The sequence below is a fragment of the Somniosus microcephalus genome, chromosome 1 (genome assembly GCF_052327205.1).
Source record: "Somniosus microcephalus isolate GS21.2 chromosome 1, FLI_Smic_1.0, whole genome shotgun sequence".
Classification (NCBI taxonomy): Eukaryota; Metazoa; Chordata; class Chondrichthyes; order Squaliformes; family Somniosidae; genus Somniosus; species Somniosus microcephalus.
The window spans coordinates 97018861-97029691 of record NC_140987.1 but is presented as its reverse complement, the minus strand read 5'-3'; positions in this window follow the sequence as shown (position 1 = coordinate 97029691).

The following is a 10831-nucleotide window of genomic DNA, read 5'->3' as shown; positions in this document are numbered from 1 at the left end:
CCTAAAGTGTGGTGAGCAGAACTGGACGCAATACAGGAAACTTTCGATTAACCGGCCCCTAAATAACCGGAACGCTCTATCCACCGGCAAAATTCAGGAGTCGGTTCAGATAACTTTTATTACTTTTATTACTTTTTTTACTCAATTTGTTGCTGTGCAAGGGTATAGCTGAAGCTGTTGCTAAGCTACAGAGATGCTTGCAACTTGTACCGATTGTTTTGAAGCTGTTGCAGGGTTTGTTGCTTTATACGGAGCTCTGAGCTCCGTATCTTTCACTATAGCGTTCGGTTATCCGGAATTGTTGATGAACCGGCACCACGTCGGTCCCGTCCATGCCGGATACCAGAACGTTTCCTGTACTCCAGTTGTAGCCTAACCAGTGCTTTATAAAGGTTCAGCATAACTTCTCTACTTTTGTACACAATATCTCTATTTATGAAGCCCAAGATCCCATATGCTTTGTTAACCACTCTCTCAATATGTCCTGCCACCTTCTGGGACCTATGCACATTAGCTCCCTCTGTCCCTGTACATGCTTCAAATCTGTGCCATTAAGTGTATATTGCCTCTCCCTGTCCTTTCTGCCAAAATGCATCACCTCACACTTGTATTAAATTCCATCTGCCATGTGTCTGCCCATTCTGCTAGCCTTTCTATGTCCTGTTACAGTCGATTGATATCATCATCACTGTTTGCCACACCCCCAAGTTTGGTGTCATCGGCAAATGTGGAAATTCTGCTCTCTATTCCAATATCCAGGTCATTTATATATATCAAAAAAAGCAGTGACCCTTGGGGAACACCACTGTCTACCATTCTCCAGTCTGAAAAACAGCCATTTACCACAACTCGCTGCTTTCTGTCCTTAAGCCAATTCCTTATCCAAGCTGCCACTGACCCACCTAGTCCATGAGCCTCAATTTTGTTAACCAGCCTTCTATGTGGTACTTTGTCAAACGCCTTCCCAAAATCCATGTAGACAACAACCATTGCATTCCCTTCACCAATCCTCTCTGTTACTTCGTCAAAAAATTCAATTAGATTAGTCAAACACGATCTGCCTTTTACAAATCCGTGTTGGCTCTCCTTAATTAGCTTAAACCTCTCCAAATGCCCATTAATTTTTTCCTTGATTATTGTTTCTAAAACTTTACCCACCACTGATGTTCAACTGACCGGCCTGTAGTTACTAGGATTGTCCTTGCACCCTTTCTTGAACAATGGTGTCACATTGAGTGTAGCTCCAACAACACTCAAGAAGCTCAACACCATCCAGGACAAAGCAGTCCACTTGATTGGCACCCCATCCACCACCTTAAATATTCATTCCTTCCACCACTGGCACACCGTGGCTGCAGTGTGTATCATCGACAAGATGCTCTGCCACAACTCACCAGGGCTTCTTCGACAGCACCTCCCAAACCCGCGACCTCTACCACTAGAAGGGCAAAGGTAGCAGGCGCATGGGAACACAATCCTCTCCAAGTCACACACCATCCTGACTTGGAAATATGTCACCGTTCCTTCATCGTCGCTGGGTCAAAATCTTGGAACTCCAAACAGCAGTGTGGGAGTACCTTCACCACGCGGACTACAGCGGTTCAAGAAGGCAACTCACCACCACCTTCTCAAGGGCAATTAGGGATGGGCAATAAATGCTGGCCTTACCAGCAACACCCACATCCCAGGATCGAATAAAAAAAGACTTGTTATCCACAATGTGCTGGCAAGTAATGAGGAGACCGATCATGTACCATCAGATCATTCACAGGTCCTATCACAAGATACTTCAAGTGCTCAGGAGGTTGTCACTGACATACAATGGTGTACCCACCGTGCTGCTAACTTCTGCATGTCCAAGGGTAAAGTTATAAGCTATAAATATTTATAAATGCTCGTCTCATCTTGCCCTGTGATAACTGTTAACTCTTTCTCATGATTTCAGTACCAACTCGGGATAGAATTATAGAAATCATAGTAACTTTCAGCACAGAAAGAGGCCATTTGGCCTGTTGTGCCTGTGCTAGCTCTTTGAAAGAGCAGTTGTGCTTAGTCCCACACCCCCTGCTTTTTGTCCATAAACCTGTAAGTTCCTCATCCTCAAGTACCTGTCCAACTCCCTTTTAAAATTATTTATGCAATCAGCTTACACCACCTTTTCAGGTAGAGTGTTCCAGATCCTGACAACACTGACTGAAAACATTTCTCCTCATCTCCCCTCTAGATCTTTTCCCAATGATTTTTTAATCCAAGATTTCTAGTTATTGACCCACTCGCTAGAGGGAATATTTTTTCCCTCTTTATCAAGCCCTCTCATCTTGAAAACCTCTATTAGGTCACCTCTTAACCTTCTCTGTTCCAAATCATCTTTTTTTCTCATTTAATCACTCCAGCCTTCCACCCTATCAGAGACCTTCCCTTTTATTCTTTCCTTCACCCGATATCTATTCTGCTGGACGGTTTGATTTTTAAATTAAGAGCTGCTCTCTGGACTGAAGTTAGGATGTGAAAGAGAATTTCCATTTAAATATCATCGCCCAGGAGAGGGACAACAGCTGATAAGAATGTGCTACACTCCTCCAGAATGGTATTTAATAATAACTCTCCCTCTCCTACCTCCCAACTTCAGTCTTGCTCCTGATTTTAAAAGCCTTCACCCTGAGTACGTGAGAAAACAATAGTCTGCTCTAATCAGGAACAGTTGCTCTTCTGTTTTGTTATATTACTTAATTGTGATTTGTAGGTGTTTATTTTAAGATCTTCAATGTTTCTGGGTCAGCTGTTACTGATGTCTGCACACATGGGTTGATGCAAAAATGAGAACTACTAGTAAAAAGCAAAAACTGCAAGTGCTGAAAATCTGAAGCAAAAACAGAAAATTCTGGAGATATACACCAGAAAAGTCAGCATCTATGGTGAGGAAAGATTCGATTGAAGGGTTACACAGCTGAAACATCAACAACCTTTTCTCTTTACAGAAGCTGACTGATCTTTGTATTGCCAGAATTTTCTATTTTTATTTCAGTAAGTAAAGTTTGCAAGAAAAAAAACTTCACTTTCAACAGAATAAGAGGTGAACTTTTTTTTTAAACAACATAATAGGCATATGATAATAAACATTTCAGCTGTTTGTAGAATGAAGTAAAACATACAATAAGATGTACAAAAGAACAAGTAACTAATAACTAAGACAGAGAGTGGCAACACTGTGCTTGGTGTCTGGTACTGAAGAATGGGACATAATATAGCGCAGGGTCATATTGTAGCTCCTTTGTATAATACAGTAAACTATGTGTAAAATAATGAATAAGCAGGTAATGCACTACAAAAAACTGTTTGCACATGTGGCTGTTGTAGCAATAGCAGAAGAAATTGACTGTTGGCATAACAAGATTATAGATAGCATTAGATTAAAATGACAGGCTTGCTTACTGTGTTGTAAAACTGCAGCTGATATGAGAGGAGATTCTAAACCCTCAACTGATAATAACTGAGCTTCTGTTTTGCATTACAGGGTTTGCAATACTCAATCAGTTAAGATTATATAGTTATATTTTTGTGAAAAGGAATATCACTCTTTGAACAAGTCAAAATATAATCAATTTTTACTGCAATTCTTCTAGCCATAACATTAAGGATGCTTTCCAAGCGACATTGTAATTAATGAAAAAGATAGACCTGATCTTAAGGTTTTTGCCTGCTTCTGTTTATTTAGGCTGGCAGCCAATTTTAGTTCAGTCTTCTTCTTTTAAAAAAAAGAACAACACTAGGACAACAATCCTTCCTATCCAATCTGTTTCAGAGCTGAACAGTGAACATTTAGAAGGACAAAAAGGCCGCATTTCTATATAAAACTCATGTTTCTATCTTGGCAAGGCCTTCCTTTTTATATTTCTTTCACTTACTGCACTAGTTATAAATAGCCTGCTTCATTTTGCACACTCATAATGGATGGGTAAAGGTTGAGTGGTTTAGTTATCATCTGAACAACCCCCACCACCCCCCAGTCAAAATTACAGCCTTTTTACATGCACTTTACTAACCATTCTTTTTATATTACAGTTAATGGCCCTCCTGTGCTATTGCTCACAGTGAGCAGTTTAGGATTCAGCAAAGGAGGACAAAGGGATTAATTAAGAGGGGGAAAATAGAGTATGAGAGTAAGCTTGCAGGGAACATAAAAACTGACTGTAAAAGCTTCTATAGATATGTGAAGAGAAAAAGATTGGTGAAGTCAAGCGTAGGTCCCTTGCAGTCAGAATCAGGGGAATTTATAATGGGGAACAAAGAAATGGCCGACCAATTAAATACATACTTTGGTTCTGTCTTCACAAAGGAGGACACAAATAACCTCCCAGAGATGTCGGGAAACATAGGGTCTAATGAGAGGGAGGAACTGAATGAAATCAGTATTTATAGGGAAATGGTGTTAGGGAAATTGATGGGATTGAAGGCAGATAAATCCCCAGGGCCTAATAATCTACATCCTAGGGTACTTAAGGAAGTGGCCCTAGAAATAGTAGATGCATTGCTGGTCATCTTCCAAAATTCTATAGACTCTGGAACAGTTCCCATGGATTGGAGGGTAGCTAATGTTACCCCACTATTCAAAAAAGGTGGTAGAGAGAAAACAGGGAATTATAGTCCGGTAAGCCTGACATCGGTAGTGGGGAAAATGCTAGAGTCCATTATAAAAGATGTAATAGCAGAGCACTTGGAAAACAATGACAGGATCGGACAAAGTCAACATGGATTTACAAAAGGTAAATCGTACTTGACTAATCTACTGGAATTTTTTGAGGATGTAACTGGTAGAATAGATAAGGGAAAACCAGTGGATATGGTGTATTTGGACTTTCAGAAGGCTTTCGATAAGGTCCCGCATAAGAGATTAGCGTGTAAAGTTAAGGCACATGGGATTGGGGGTAAGGTACTGACTTGGGTAGAGAAGTGGTTGACAGACAGAAAGCAAAGAGTTGGAATAAATGGGTCTTTTTCCAAGTAGCAGGCAGTGCCTAGTGAGGTACCGCAGGGATCAGTCCTAGGACCCCAGCTATTCACAATATATATTAATGATCTAGACGAGGGAACTAGATGTAATATCTCCAAGTTTGCAGATGACACAAAGCTGGGTGGGCGTGTGTGCTGTGAGGATGCCGAGAAACCCCAGTGTGATTTGGACAGGTTGGGTGATTGGGCAGATGCATGGCTGATGCAGTATAATGTGGATAAATGCGAGGTTATCCACTTTGGTGGCAAAAACAGGAAGGCAGATTATTATCTGAATGGCAATAGATTGGGAGAAGGGGAAGTGCAATGAGACCTGGGTGTCCTTGTGCACCAGTCGCTGAAGGTAAGCATGCAGGTGCAGCAGGCAGTTAAGAAGGCAAATGGTATGTTGGCCTTTGTTGTGAGAGGGTTCGAGTACAGGAACAAGGATGTCTTGCTGCAGTTGTACAGGGTCTTGGTGAGCCCACACTGTTATAAATCTCATCATTATCAAGAAACTACTCGTGAAATAATGCTGGACGGCCAGCTGGTGGCGCCGTCCAAGGAGTATAAATACTCGGGAATGGGCCCAGCTTTCCAGGGACATTTTGTAAGACAAGGAACTAGTGAAGTACAACTAGACCTCTATGTTCTGAAACAAGTTGATTAAAGCCTTGCTTTATGCTCAAACCAAGTGTGTAGTGAGTTTTATTACGTCAATTTAATCAACTTGATATCAACTCCACGCTCTGAGTGATTTCGGGAACAGCCAGCTATGACTTCAATTGCAGAAGGGAACTCCAGCGTAGAAATCAATCCATCATGGACAAATTACTCAGACCCGCCTGTCTTGACCTGGACCCAAATTCACCTACAACTGCTAAGGTATGGAAACACTGGTATAATACTTTCAGCAACTTCCTCAGGGTGTGTGATGAGAATGTTCCTGATAAATTAGAGATACTTGCCAATTATGTATCTCCTCATGTGTTTGACTATATCGAAGACTGTGTAGACTATGACTCCACTATCCTAATATTACAGTGATTATATGTTAAGGCCCCAAATGAAATTTTTGCTCGGCATCTATTGGCCACAACTCGACAACAACCCGGGGAATCACTTGATGAATTCCTTCAGAAACTTCACAGGCTCTGCAAGGATTGTAACCTTAAAGCTGTCACAGCTGAGCAGTACCAGAAGGAGCTAATTCGCGATTCCTTTATTAATGGAATTACATCTCCCTTCATACACCAGCGTCTGTTGGAGAATAAAACCCTTGAGTTACAGGCTGCCTAAGACGAGGCGTGTTCCCTGGACTTAGCAAAGAGGAATGCAGATACCTATCTTTTACCTCGTGCATGGGCTGCTGCTATCACTTTTAATGACTCCTTCGATAGGTCTCGGGCGGAAGCCCTTACTGATGATGACTCTAACTTAGCAGATGACAACCCTACCCTAGAAGTCTGCACTGATGATGACCCCGCCCTAGTGGCATCTTGGCAATCTGGAAGGAAGTGCTTCTTCTGTGGCGGTGCGTTCCATTATAAGAAATGTTGTCCTACTCGTAACGCAACCTGCAATCATCGCAGCAAGAAAGGTCACTTTTCTAAGGTATGCCAGTCAAGAGCTGCTGTTAGTAAGAAAGGCCACTTTTCTAAGCTATACCGGTCGAGAGCTCCTGTTAGTTTTGCAGCTACTATCTATAAAACTGCTCCTCCCCCAAGAGCCACTACTAAGGTTACAGCTGTCAAGGGTAAAACTGCCCCTCCTCCCATCGCAGCTGTTTTTCCCCAAAGTCTGTCTCATGCAGCCACGAAGGTTTCGGTAAATGGGCACATTTTGAGTGCACTAATTGACTCATGCAGCTCTGACAGCTTCATTAGTGAGTGGGCTGTCAGTAAGTTAAAACTGCGTATTTACCCCTCGGACAGGGAAATTTTAATGGCTCTGACGACACTGCCCACCAATTCTTCTAGCTTTTGTCTTGTCGACCTTATTCTCAATGGCCACACCTATTTCTCCACCTGGCTCGGGGTGCTCAAGAACCTATGCAGTGATGTGCTCCTGGGACAGGATTTCCAGAAACAACACAAAAGACTCACTTTCAAGTTTGGAGGATCAAAGCCGGAGCTTACTATTTCCAAAGTACCATTTTGTGCGCTTTCGGCGGCTTCGCTCGACAAACCCTCCTTGTTTGCCAATCTTTCCCCCCGATGTAAGCCCATAGTCACTAAATCACGATGATCGATCCTTTATCGAGGCAGAAATCTCTCGCCTTCTAGCTGACGGTATCATTGAGCCACGTTCATCTTCCTGGCGGGCTCAAGTCGTCGTTGTCAAAAATCCTCTGAAGCAACACAAGAAACGTCTTTGCATCGATTACTCGCAAACTATTAACCAGTATACCGACCTGGATGCCTACCCACTACCATGCATTGATGACATGGTCAATAACCTTGCTAACTAAAAGGTATTTTCAACCTTTGATTTAAAGAGCGCATATCATCAAGTACCGTTAAAGGACTCTGACAAAAAGTATATGGCCTTTGAGGCCAATGGTCAGCTTTACCAGTTTTGTTGCCTTCCATTTGGGGTCACCAATGGGGTGGCCATCTTTCAACGGGCAATGGATAACCTAGTCAAACAGGAGAACTTAACGGACACTTTTCCATATCTGGATAATATCACCATTGCTGGTCATGACCAGAAGGAGCATGATGCCAACCTCCAGAAATGTTTTGACGTTCTCCGTCATCGCAACTTAACCTTAAATGAGTCCAAATCTGTGAAATCAGTACCATCAGTCAACATCCTTGGCTACTGGGTGGGCAACGGTGTCATCAAACCGGATCCGGAGCGACTTCGTCCGCTTCAGGAGCTCCCTCCCCCTACGAATCTCGGCTCTCTTCGTCGGGCACTCGGCATGTTTGCCTATTATGCGGAGTGGATACCCCACTTCTCCGACAAGATCCAGCCCCTGCTTCACGCAAAGTCATTTCCATTGGAGGTAACGGCTATTTCAGCTTTCAACCTCCTCAAGCGACAACTGGAAAAAGCCACGCTTTGTTCCATTGATGAAAATCTTCCTTTCGTGTTCGAGTGCGATGCATCGGATGTGGCGATCTCTGCTACCTTGAATCAAGGTAGTCGACCCGTTGCATTTCTGTCCAGAACTTTGCAGGGTAGCGAGCTCCATTATCCTCCTGTCGAGAAGGAGGCTACGGCCATCATCGAAGCGGTACGTAAATGGAATCATTTTCTCACTCGTCGCCATTTCACACTTATAACCGATCAGCGCTCCGTGGCCTTTATGCTGGATAACCAGAAACGCACTAAGGTCAAGAATAACAAAATACAACTCTGGAGGATGGAATTGGCCGCCTTTGGATACACCATATATTATCGACCCGGCAAAGAGAATGTGGCCCCGGATACCATCACACGGGCATTCTGCTCTTCTATGTCAACTTCGACTCTTGCGGACCTTCATACTGACGTTTGCCATCCTGGCGTTACCCGTATGTTGCACTTTGTGCGATCTAAAAATCTCCCATTTTCTACGGAAGATGTGAAAAGAACGTGCTCCTCCTGTAGAATTTGTGCGGAATTAAAACCGCAATTCTTCCGTCCATCGGATGGCTTGCTCATACACGCTATGCAGCCTATGCAGCGACTCAGCTTTTACTTTAAAGGGCCATTGCCTTCCTCAACGTGAAACACCTACTTACTGACTATGGTGGATGAATATTCACGCTTTCCCTTTGCTTTCCCCTGTCCCAATATGCTTACTTCCACAGTGATCAAATGCCTTGATCAAGTCTTTTCCCTTTGCGGTACGGCCAATTTCATCCACTCTGATCGGGGCCCCTCCTTCATGTCAAGCGAACTAAAAAGTTATCTCTCCCAACGGGGAATCGCCACCGTAAAACGACACCGTACCATCCCATCGGTAACGGACAGGTTGAGAGATACAACGCTATCATTTGGAATGCTGTTCGTCTTGTGCTGAGGTCACGCAACCTACCAGACCAGCAGTGGGAAACTATGCTCCCTGACGTGTTGCATTCCATCAGGTCTCTCCTTTCTACGTCTACCAATGTCACACCTCACGAGCGATTCTTCAGCTTTCAGCGTTGCTCCAGCCATGGGACATCTCTACCGTCATGGTTGGCAGCTCCCGGCCCCGTGCTGCGCCGAAGATTCATCCGATCGTCTAAAAATGATCCTCTTGTCGACGAGGTACAACTCACGGACATCAATCCCGCGTACGCGCACGTGTGGTACCCTGATGGCTGGGAGTCCACCGTTTCGCTCTGGGACCTGGCTCCCTTTCCAGCCGGTTCCACGGACCCAACCGATAGAGGGACCCACGGGGATGATGCTGACACTCTGCGCTCACCCGAAGATGACGCCCTACCTGGGACATCGAGAGATCTGCCAGCTGCCCCACTGGATCCACTCGGGGAGCCGTGTGCTCCCCGTGGGATGGCCACCCGAGGCCAGGACGCTGGTCAAACCCGGCTATCAAACAGGATGAAGTCAGTTCTGTGCCTGTGGGGACCCGCACCCGGAGTCACGATCTCCTCAGCCTCCCTCGGGTCGATCAGAGCAACACGGGCCCTGTCGATCCACCGGTACGGATCAAGCGGCCCAGGGGCCAAGACACGATCCGGGGAGACGTGCCTCCTAGCCATAAACAATGTCTAAAATACTGCGGCTATTCGTGGTCCGCCTAATCCGTTAAGAGGAAGTCGTCGGACTTCCAAATCTTTTAGGCAGGAAGAATGTTATAAATCTCATCATCATCAAGAAACTACTCGTGAAGTAATGCTGGACGGCCAGCTGGTGGCACCGTCCAAGGAGTATAAATACTCGGGCATGGGCCCAGCTTGCCAGGGACATTTTGTAAGACAAGGGACTAGTGAAGTACAACTAGACCTCCATGTTCTGAAACAAGTTGGTTAAAGCCTTGCTTTATGCTCAAACCAAGTGCGTAGTGAATTTTATTACGTCACACACCTTGAGGATTGTGTGCAGTTTTGGTCACCTTATCTGAGGAAGGATGCTCTTACCATGGAGGGAGTGCAGCGAAGATTCACCAGACTGATACCTGGGATGGCAGGAATGACATATGAGGAGAGATTGGGTCGATTGGGCTTGTACTCGCTGGAGTTTAGAAGAATGAGAGGGGATCTCATTGAAACTTATAAAATTCTAACAGGACTAGACAGACTAGATGCAGGAAGGATGTTCCCGATGGCGGGGGAGTCCAGAACCAGGGGTCACAGTCTAAAGATAAGGGGTAAGCCATTTAGGACAGAGATGAGGAGGAATTTCTTCACCTAGAGAGTGGCGAACCTGTGGAATTCTCTACCACAGAAGGCAGTTGAGGCCAATTCATTAAATATATTCAAGAAGGAGTTAGATATATTTCTTAATGCTAAAGGGATCAAGGGATATGGGGAGAAAGCAGTGACAGGGTTCTGAGTTTGGATGATCAGCCATGATCTCACTGAATGGCGGAGCAGGCTCGAGGGGCTGAATGGCTTACTCCTCCTCCTATCTTCTATGATTCTATGGCCTAGAAATTCGGTATAGCTGCGTTTGTGGCGCTAGTCCTGGCAATGCGCAAAGTTTAGTGCCAGGCGCAATTTAGCGCCACCTAGCGCGATATTGGGTTGCAGCGCCCCAAAGGTGATTGCGGCGCTAAATCAGGCACTGCACGCTACTCTTAAGGCGCTAACCCGGCGACGCAACCCAATTTCGCCACGGCGGGGCACAGCGAGGGTGCTGTCAATAATCACATTCCCTGAGACACACTGGCACCAGCCAGCTCTTA